Raw genomic sequence first — 11,980 nt, 5'->3', positions numbered from 1 at the left:
GCAATTAGCTGATCTGATCATTCATTCCATACCTGTCTAAATCCTCCTTATTTCTAAATATATTCACTTCATGCATAAGAAAATGAGAACAAGTTTGGAAAGAAAATGATTGGTGTATCCCCTCCTCTAATAAATTCTTGTAAATGCATTCCAATTTTGCAACTCACGCGGGAGCCTCTCATTAAGCAGGTATTTTCTGCAATCCTTAACTGGATGCCCTACAAAAAGGGTAACAAACTTGCGGCGTCACGCTAGTGTCAACGTGATGTATCGTGATTCCCCCCCCTTTGCTAAACTGGGCGGGGTGGGGCCAGCATCCGGCTTGTTGGCCACAAGTTTTACACCCCTGCCCTACAGAATAAAATCTCTTAATGTCAAAGTCCTTATAAGGAGTGTGTAAATACAGCACTCTCGATTATACCATCAACATTTCCATCCATTTTATAACACGTACAATAATTGGGTTTTTCCCATTTTCAAGCAAGATATAGTTATAAAATCTGATCCTAGATAATGAGCTTAGCCTAGAAAGCTAAACAGGTTTGGATCTGGTTAGTATTTAGATGGGAGGATATTACAAAATCCACGGTATATATGTATATATGCATATATGTATGTATGTGTACAGTATGCATTTATATTCTCCCCAATTATATATGCTCCTATCAGAGTTGGCAAGAGAAACATGCTCTGGTTCCCACTGTTCAAACTGTACTTGTCAGGCTCAAGGAGATGGGCCTTATGATTTGAGGTCAACTCCATACCGTCTAAATTTCTAGAAGTCCCTTAATAGTTGGCTTTGTCACCAGGCCAGGGGCTCTGTTGCTGATCAAATCTTGTGTGTGTGTTTAAAATATGACAGCATTTGACATCTTTATTGTTTTTATTCTTTATTTTGCTGTGTACACCCAGAGTCACTTCTTGTGAAAAGAGTGACCATATAAATTACAAAAATAAGTCTCTCTCTGTGTGTGTGCACACAAACACCTGTATGGGAAGTGTTAAAAATGGAAAGAAGATAGTGACAAATCACTTCTATATTATTGATAAGAAAATTATATTATGTCTATGAAATACCAGGAGACAAACTCAACTTGAAGGAAATTTTACTTTTCTATATGTACCTACTCTAGATTGGAATTATTAATTATGGAAAGTGAGGGATAAACTAATACTCTGACTAAGCCTGTAGTTTAGGGGGAAAATGACTCATTATGCTTCTGACAATTTTAAGAAAAAGCTCCCTTCAACTTTTGTTTATAGGTACATCAATAATGTCAATGTATAATGTTTAAAGGTACATCAATAATGTCAAAGCATCTACTTAAAATTTTAAAATTTTAAACCTTAGGACCAAACCATTTCCCCATATTATAATGAGGGATGCATAGGGCCATAAAAATAAAAAAAGAAATGTATAGATACCTACAATTTAAGTATTTTGCTTAAACTTCTAATGTAGCTGATGATGGATGAGTGTCCAAGGATGTAATGCTTGGCTATACAATATTGAATTGTTGAATCTCCCAGAATAGGAATAATTTGAAAGTGCATGTAAAGAAGCAGTAAAATTCAATCTCTGATGGCTGCAGAAAAGAACTCTAAAAATAGACTGAGCATATGATAGCTAAATCTTGAGCAAGTAGATGAAGCCTGTATTTTTCTTGTTTAAAATGAAAAGTATACAAGCTTCCATTCATTAGAGAACTAATATTAATTGTGACTGGTGATAGTGCAAAATTGCTTGGTCAGTTATTTGCTTTATCAATGGAGTGCTCCCGAAATCAGGATATAATCAACAGAAGGAATAACCTTGAGGCACAGGAGGAAGAGCCATAACCAGAACAATAGATAAAAGAAATCCTGAGTCTGGGCCTGAACTGTAACCTGAGTAAACACATTAAGACAAGACTCTCTCTAGTTTTCATGAAGATAAAGGGAGTGGGAGAGCACATTGAAACTTGTAAAATTCTGTTACCAAAGCCTTATAATAAACATAGAATGAGTATAGATGATTTTGGTTTCCTAGTCTGGTCTACCTTGAGGGGTTGACAAAGGGGAAGGAAAAGGAGGAGAAGGAGAAAGGAGGGGGAGAGGGAGCAAAGGAAGAAGGAGAAGGAGACAGTGTTTCTTTCAAGGACCCATATAAGGGAAATATTTCTAGCTATTACCATCCATTCTGCTTTTGGGAGATTTGTCCTCTCTTTTACTTATGGATTCTTAGAATCAAGAGTCTAGTGTTTCTAACACTCTAATATTCTAATCACTGTAACATTGGAGACCTGGAGCATAAAGAACTTCAAGTGAATAGTATTATGTGTCTTTGCTCCATCCTTTAAATGACAGAGTAATAATAAATATTTTGCTTCTTTCTGATTCTTTGTGTATTGTCAGATGATTTCCCATCTCTACTACTTTTCTAATTGAAATCCTTAGTTGTTTGAAGTTAGTAAATTCCTTTACAGACCTAGGGAAACATGATTAAAATGTTCTTGGAGAGTTGGGTGATTATAATTTCCCATAATAATGTTAAATTAAATAAACTCCAGACAATGTATAAATCAGCACAATGCAAAATAAGATACATTTTCTTGAAAACCAGTATTCCACTATCTTAACATCTTCACAAAATTTGGATAACCACAGTAGCTTTTTGTAACATCAGTTTAAAAATTCAATATTGCTAATTTCAGTACAATATCTCATATTTTTTGGCCCAGGAATACAGTCAAGTTCATCTATTCCCAGATCTTGCCTCTTAATATTAATGTCTCGCTAGCTGGACTCTTATTGCACCCTGTCCCAGTTGCCAGTTGTTTGCTCATTATCTTTAAGGCAGGTATAAACAATTGAAAAATGGGTGATAAACAAAACCATTAAGCCAATTTTGCCATTTACTTTGAGGTTCTTGTGACAGATGCTTCAAAACAAACTTCATTAAACAGCTGTTTGCTTCATTTCAACTTATTATGTGTACAGCAGTGATTCATCTTAGGGGTGAGCATGATGAGGTGTTACAAATTTGTTGCTACAAGGGTTTTTTTGGAAGAGAGGGAAAGAGGAGCCTAATTTAGATGGAAAGCTTTGCCTAGATGTTGTCACACTTGGCATTTTAACTTATGTACCATCTTACTATATTAACATATTGATATGAATTAATATACATTAATTTATACTGAATAGTTCATGAAGCAAGAGCTCCAGTCTGTTCTCTGAGCACTTTTCCCTAGGTTTAAACATTCATGGTGACATTCTGGAAAGCCTCAACTATTCAACAAATCCTATTTTATGTTTCTGAACTTATTTCCTTCCTTATGTAATAGATAACCCTAGACACAACATGGCGGAAACAACACCTAGATGTTGTTTTTGGGGCAACGGGTGACTAACAACTACTGCAGCATCTCTCTTCTTAGTGTTGTAGGGAAGCTGCTTGCCTGTGTTGTACTGAAGAGGCTCCAGGTGCTTGCAGAGAGGGTCTATCCAGAATCACAGTGCAGATTCTGAACCAACAGGTCCACTACTGACATGGTATTTTCCCTTAGACAGTTGCAGAAGAAGTGCAGGGAACAAAGACAGCCACTTTTTGTAGCCTTCATAGATCTTATGAAGGTTTTTTACTTGGTTAGTAGGGATGGCCTTTGAATGTCCACCTCAGCTTCTCAACATCATCAGGTCCTTTCATGACTAAATGAAGGGCATGGTACAGTGGTGGGATTCAATTTTTTTTATTACTGGTTCTGTAGGCGTGGCTTGGTAGGCATGGCAGGGAAAGAATGCTGTAAAATCTCCAGTCAGAGGTGGTATTTGCCAGTTCTCTGAACTTTTCAAAATTTCCACTACCGGTTCTCCAGAACTGGTCAGAACCTGCTGAATACCACCTCTGGCATGGTAGTTTTTGATGGCTTAACATCAGATTCCTTTGACATTCGAAGTGGAGTAAAGCAGGGCTGTCTCCTCATGCTAACTTTATTTGGGATCTTTTTTGCTGTCATGCTGAAACAGCTTTTGGAACTGCAACAGAGGGCATTTATCTCCAGACCAGATCAGACAGAAAACTCTTTAATCTCTAGATTGAGAGCAAAGTCCAAAGTCCAGCTGACATCCTTGCAGGATTTCCTCTTTGCTGACGATGCTGCCATTACTGCTCACTCTATTGAAGACCTTCAACAACTTATGGATTGTTTTAGCAAGGCTTGTGAAGATTTTGGACTAACAAATCAGCCTGAAAAAAACACAAGTCATAGGTTAGGATGTGGATTCACCTCCCTGTATTACAATCTCTGCACAAGAACTGGAGGTTATCCATGACTTTGTGTACCTAGGCTCAACTATGTCCAACACACTCTTTTTAGACACTGAGCTGAATAGATGTATCGGCAAAGCGGCCACCACATTTTCCAGACTTACAAAGAGAATATGGCTTAATAAGAAGCTGTTGGAACATACAAAGATTCAGGCCTATAGAGCCTGTGTCTTGAGCACACTTGTAATGCAGCGAGTCTTGGACCCTTTATGCATGGCAGGAGAGAAAATTTAACACCTTTCATATGTATTGTCTCCAATATATTCTTGGCATCACCTGGTACGACAAAGTTCCAAATAGCACAGTCTTGGAACGTGCTGGAATTTCTAGCATGTATATACTATTGAAACAGTGTCATCTATGCTGGCTTGGGCATGTTGTGAGGATGGCTGATGGGCAGATTCCGAAAGACCTCCTGTATGGAGAATTAGCGCAGGGAAAGCGCCCTAGAGGGAGACCATAGCTGCGATATACGGATATCTGCAAGAGGGATCTAAAGGTCTTGGGAATGGACATTAACAGTTGGGAAACCTTGACCTCTGATCCTTCAGCTTGGGGGATAAAGACGCAGCATGGCCTTCTCCATTTCAAAGAACACTCATTCAGCAGGCTGAGGCAAAGAGGCAGTCCTGGAACCAGCAAAATCTGGAGGCTGGACAGGGGACAGACTGTATCTTTCCTCAGTGTGGAAGGGATTACTACTCTCGAATTGGTCTTTTTAGCCACACTAGATGCTGTTTTAGAACATCTTTTCAGAGCACGATGCCATAGTCTTTTGAGACTGAAGGATGCCAATCATGTAACATATTTTTTTCTAAAATCCTCCCCTATCCAGTACAAAGATAACCTAACCCCTTTAAGCTTTCTAAAAATTCATTTTTGGTACTTTATTCTTCTACTGTTATTTTCAGAATTATCTTTTCTGTTTTGTTTTGGTGGTTATATATAGGCAGGATCATTTCTGTTTTACTCTAATCCTACCACAATTTGGGTCTCAGCTGCTTGGGCTGTTTAATTATTATTCCCATTCATTCTATGCCTGACTATGATGCCAGTTTATTTTCTGAGAGATATGTGAGTGTTTTAAATATGTACATAACACAACCACACATTAGAAATACATACAAGGAAACATACAAGCCTCTTCAGATTTAAAACAAAAATTATTCATGAAAGATAATTAATCTCTCTGTGCTGATGGAAAGATCTGCTTGGAAACAGGAAGCACATTCATCTGAGTGCAGTTGCTGTGATCCACACAGTGCGGAGCTCTGAATGCACTGGGCTCCTGGCCTTGTGAATTATGTATGTCATCCAAGAAGCAACTATAAACTTGCATCTCTCTAAGTAGAATGTGGGTGGAAACTCCATTAGCCTGTAGAAGCTGTAAGCAGAGCAATTACGGTTTGCCTTGTGTATCTGGATCAAGATATTTCAGACATTGTTCACTTGAGTGAGTGTTATGTGAAAATGAGCAACAGACTCTGATGCATAGCAAACAGATTTCTAGTTTTACATTTTAAAAAAAAATCAAATCTCTTGGAGAGACCAAGTTAATAAGCTTAATGTGTGAAGCCATATCAGATGAACAATTATTCTATGCAGATTTTAAAAAATGAAATATGAAAGATTGGCTTTTCTCTTTAGGTTTCCTGGTTTCTGGCTCATTTATATTGCCTCAGGATAGTCTATTAGTATTAACATTAGTGTTAGTATTAATATAAGAAACCCCTGTGGCCTCGAAGTTTGCAAATTACTTTGTGTAAAATTATACATATGTCATTCTGATTGCACTTTTACCTAAAAGTGGCATGCAGTAGATTCAATTTCGTTTTCCTGAGTGATGCTCCATTTCAGCGTTCATCCCATAGGCAGAAAAATGTGGAAGGTCGCTTTCCTAATTTTTCTTCCATTTGCAGTTACTGTTGTAAATCCCCCCCATCCCATCCCCAGAAAGGTAAAAACTTAAGCTGACAGATTTTCCTCATATTTTGCCCACAGTTGCCTTCAGTTGCAGCTTACTGGCTGGGAATTCTGCAAATTGAAGTACAGACATCTTAAGGTTGCTAAAGTTGAAAAAACAGTCTACTAAATCAGTCAGTGCTCCTTTTCATCCTCCTTGGAAGTCTCAACCAGGTTGAAGCTGAACACAAGTCCTAAAATATAAATACAATCATCATAATGTGTGTGTACACAAACAAACCCATCAGAGCTGAATTAAACTCAGCCTTTCTCTGTTACAAAAGAGCCTGGAAAGAACATTTATCTGTTAATGAGTACCATTGAGTATTTAACGTAGTGAAGGACATTTTGTTCAGCTTCTGAGCATTCATTTTAGTTCCTGCACCAGTCTAAGTATTTATCCACAGTACTAATAGTAAAACTTGTTGTTTTACTATTGGTAAAACATTGGTATAGGAGTGCAAAAATGCAGGACTGTTTTATCAAAAACACATAATCAAATTTCAAAAGCACATTTGGTATGCAAATGTATTTCATTTTGGTTAGAGCAAATTGAGTAAATTTCTGTAAAATATGCAGACTGATTTTCCCCCCCTCTGTTTCTAGTACATGAAGCATCAATAAGCCGAACTTCAACTTTCTTCCTGTTCATTTCTGTCTCACTGAACATTCAAGGATTTGGTGGGAAACTGCCAAAAGGTGGCACTTCTCACCTAGTGTTTATCGTTTTGATCTTTCTGTGTCTATATGGATTGACAGTTCCTAGTTGCTTCAAAATATCCAAAAAATGTTAACACCCGCTATGTGAAATAGAGGGGTATTTTAAAAAATACTTTAAAAAGGTAAAAGAACTTGTGTAGTGTGACAGTGATTCTTAGTCAGTTTTTATAACTAAGAATTCATCATGGAAAAGGAAGCTCAAACAGTTGAATCAAGGAAATAAATTGAGGTATGTAATAAAGAGAGTTATTATAGCAGCCTATTGGATTATGCCATATTACCTTTCACTATAGAATTGAAGACTAGAAAAACCCATTGATAGTTAAATTGCTGTGTTGCCAGCATCAGCATATATATTAAGAAATCAAAGAGGAGAGACGGACTGTACCAAAGAAGTAAACTACAGCAAAGTTAAGTTTGACGTTAAGGGGAATAGAAAGAACAGGGGGAAATTTCAAACACTGCAAACTTCACTCTTCATCTCATGCACATTAGATCGAACCATATGAGATCTTGATTGTTACTTATAATAAAATAAAAAGGGTGTGTGCAGGGGTGGGATGCTACCGGTTCAGCCCAGTTCTGTAGAACCTGTAGCTGCAAAGAGCAGCTGACACTGAACCGGTTCGGTGTTTGCCCCCCCCCGCCTGCACGGGCTCTAGGCTGTCCTTTATTCCCTGCTTTTCCCTCCTCGGCTGCTTTGTGCTGAACAGCTGAGGTTGAAAAAGCAGGAAACAAGGACTTTCAAACACCTGCACACTGGAGTGCGGCGCTTGTCAACTGTCCAGGCAGCACTGGGACAATCGTGTGTGCAAATGCTCCACACACGATTGTTCCCAGTTCAGAGAACTGGAAAATCGCTCCACTGGCTGGCCCCTCCCCTCCTCACCCATTCACTCCTTGCAAGCCATCCAACTTGGCATGCCAGCCATCCAACTTGCCTGGTTTGGTAAATTGCTATTTTTCCTTTTTTCCCCGACCATCAGCTGTTCTGCTCTTCCAGGAGATTTAGATTATCTAGAAAGCAGGAAATCCTTGACTTTCCTGCTTTCTAGCTAATCTAAAAGCAGAGCCGAACTTTCCTTAGGACTGAAGCTTTTCAGTGCAGACTCAGGTAGCCGATTGCAGATAGACAGAATTAATCTCTGATTCTGTGAGCAACTCAACCTGCCTGCCTGCTTTGCCTGCTTTTGGGCAAAAGTTGCTCTTTTTTAAATAAAAAAATCAATATTTACATATTTATAATATTTACATACAAGCCATGCCCACAAATTAGGCCACACCCACAGAACTGGTTGTTAAGAAATTTGAATCCCACCCTTGGGTGTGTGTATTGATTTTATCTTTCCCACAGCTTCTTGCATGCCCTTAAAATCTGATCCAGAATGTTTGCCAGATTTTCACATCCCCAAATGGTAAATGTAGTGTGACTAAAAGGGGAAGGAGAGAGAAGAGCTGTAGAATAGAGAATATGGGGAAGTTCTGTTTCAACAAGTGCCAGCATTAAACAAACAAACAAACAATTGGACTATACTGCTGAGGAGCCAATCAGGGAATAAAACAACTCTTCTGACTTTTTGGGGGGCATTTGTTTTCTTTCCAAGTCCAGTTGAAAGCAGAAAAGGGAAAATCCATTCTTAAGCAGTTTAATATTAAATTTAGACAGCAAACTAGGATCACTGAAGTTAGCTCCAGGATTTATAAAGGACCAAGTTTGGGGCTTGTTCTGATGTATGGATGTTTATGTAAATTCTTGGAGGAGAAGGAGCCACTGATTCTTGAGCTAATATTATTTTAGTATTTTATATATGGCCTGCTTGCTTGGATTCAGTTCCTGGTCTGTCAGTATGTATATGCACCTGTGTGCGCTAAAAATTTTAAAAAAACAACCCTAAACTATTTAAAGCAATCCTAGTAGCATTTATGTTCAAAGACTTGAATAATGGTCCAATTTCCCCACAGTCTTCTTAAAGATGATCATTAACGGGTGTGAAACTCAAGTCATCACGGCAGCATCGTGTGATATATTGGGACTTTTCCCCCCTTCGCTAAACCAGGTGGGGATGGGGCCAGCACATGATGCATCCTGCCTGTGGGCCGTGAGTTTGACATCCCTGAGTTAGTAGATGCATTTCCTACTTCTGGAGGCAAAGGATTCCAAGATGTAGAGGAGGCTGCTGAGGAAGCACATTGTAATTTCTCATGTGCACAGAATAGAGAAACTCAGTAAACCTTCCTCACAAGATCTCATTGGAGGGACAAATTCCTGCCAGGAGATGCAAACTAATACATGCTTGGGAGGCAGGCATCTGGTGCTTTATTGAGGATAATCAGTTTGATTTTGACTCACAAGCAAATTGGTAACTGGTGCAATAGTGCTGCAGTTGCAGTTGTACTTCTGGGATCTACCAATTAGCAGACTGGATGTCATACTCTGGATCAAATGAAGCTTCAGGTCATCTTCAAAGGCAGCCCCATCTACAGAGTTTCTTAATCTCTCTTTAGGAAATAATTTCCTTCTCCTTTTTTCTAAGCTTTCTTCTAGATCTCTTATCTTGCTGTATGACAAATAAATAACCTTCTTAAGGAACACATGATACTCATGCTCAAAAAACAACCTGTCTTTATCTGTCTTCTGTCTTCTTACTAGATTAGGTGGGACAGTGGATTTGCTATTTACCTCCTCCCTAGTACACAAGGGACAAAGGGAATTTCTCTGGAGGTCAGACCTTCAAGGTAATCCAGACAACAAACCAAAACCATGAGCATTAGTGCTACCTTTATTGGTGAGATTACAATTTCAATATTCTGAAAGCACTTCTCTTCCTTTGTATTGCTTTCCAGAGAACTAGGGACAGTCCCTTCTGAGATGCTTCCCAAACCTCTATTCTTTCTATGGATTGAGATATTGTTGCCCTAGGTCAGGGGTGTCAAACTCACGTCATCATGGCATCATGTGATGTATTGGGACATTTTCCCCCTTTGCTAAACTGGGCGTGGCCAGCACATGATGCATCTGGCCCATGAGCCAGGAATTTGACAACCCTACTCTAGGTTGTGGCTCCTCCTCCTCTTATTTCCCAAGGTTATTCTCTCAGACCATTACACTGGAATAAGGTGGTAATGGCAGGATACATAGGTGACTTGGGTGTATTGGAAGGGTATAACAGTGTAAGAAGAGGATTTAGGGAATTTTAATGGAAATTAATGGGGGCCTAAATCACCACATTCCATACATGAGCTAATATGCTTCATGACATGGAGTTCTGTCTATGTGGCATTGACTATTCTGCACTGGTGAACACATGAAATACCTTGTCTCCTGTCTTTCTAAAATGTATCATGACATGGTAGTAGACTACTTGACTATGCCATGTCACCAGAATGAAAAATACTGAAATGACAAGGCAGCAGACCAGCTGAGTCTCATTTTCACCAAACTAATGAGAAATAAGAATTGATGGATATAATGAACCCAAATGAAATTTATTACACTGTGAATTTAGTTCAGGTGAATGAATAACAGAATGATAAATGAATGTTTTAATAGAAAATATAAAAGGAATAATCAAATCTATTTTTAGTGCATAAATGATGCTGACTCCACTAATGTTGAAATTTATTTTATTCTGGGTAAATTGTAGATATTATCCTTTTGAGAATTCTAGTCTATTATTGTTATTGTTATTATATTCCTTACAGGTAAACCTAGGCCATGTCAGTAGACCTGACAATTAAGTTTCACAGTTGGAAACAAAGATCAGCTTGCTAATCATTTTCTTCCTTTTCAAGATACTGCACAGTCTGGCCCAAGATAATGTTCTGCATTTGCTTGCAAGAAACTAGCAGTCTTATGAACTATGGCTCATGAACATTAACATGAATATATTCACTCAGCCTAATAATAACAATATCTCTAATTTATTCCCTACATGGTTGGCAGTGATAATTGGCATAAATGGAAATTGCCTCTGCTTTAAATGTCAGCTCAAAGCAGGGGTGGGGACTGGCTAGAGGGAAACAGTAATCCATTTCAGTCTTACAAACAGGGAAGCTACAAGCTCATATCAGATGGGGAGGGGGTAAGAGCTCATTTTTAATTAGTGTCTCATGAAAGCAATTAGAATTGCCTGTCGGGTGAAATATAGAAAGCTTTATTTAGTGGTTTCCTTCCTTTATGTGTTTGTTGTAATTGTTGTTGCACATTATTGTGAAATACAATCAGTACCCTGTGAATTTTGGAGTGGAAGATAGACTTTAAAGTTTTTTTTTCCAATTTTGGCTTCAAAATATAACGGGGGTGAAGAAGGAGTGAAACACAGTGAAACCTCCCTTTGACCAAGAATTACAGTCAACTAATACAAATACATTAACAGAAAATGAACTAACCACACCATACTGTAGGTACAATAACAATTTCAAAAACTGCTATGGGCAGCTTTCTTTTAATATGTCCAGAGAAGTTTCTCACAAGATTAAAAAAAAGATTAAATTTTTTTTGGTAACATGAACAGAGTATTAAGGCCAAACTGTAAATAAAGTCGGAGTCCCTGAATCCTTCTTAGCAACTTTCACTATAACCCATAGGAGAAATGTTGAAATAAACGGAGCTTTGATCATATTCAATGAGCTACTTAATTTAAACATCTTAGACTCATTAAGGAGGGGAATCCTAGCATGCCACTTAAGGTTTGGCTGTGATTCTTTTTTTAAAAAAATTTTTTTTATTGGTTTTTAAAAACAAACATAAACAAAACATAAAAACATCAAGCTATCTTCCATATGTGTACATACAGTGTGCCGGTTGGTTTACAAATTGTTTTGTGCTTCCATTTCGTAGTCTTCAATTACAATTACATTGCATATAATCTCATATTTTCAATCAAAAATTAAATACCTTAGTATCATTATTGATCAATCATTTGACTATACTTTTATTCATTCATGTTTTACAAGATAATCATAATTTACTTAGTTTATTTTATAACAGTT

The sequence above is a fragment of the Notechis scutatus genome, chromosome 1 (assembly GCF_049901735.1).
Source record: "Notechis scutatus isolate UNSWTSFEM ecotype Mainland chromosome 1, rNotScu1.2, whole genome shotgun sequence".
Lineage (NCBI taxonomy): Eukaryota > Metazoa > Chordata > Lepidosauria > Squamata > Elapidae > Notechis > Notechis scutatus.
The sequence above is the reverse complement of the archived record's forward strand: the minus strand, read 5'-3'. Positions refer to the sequence as shown.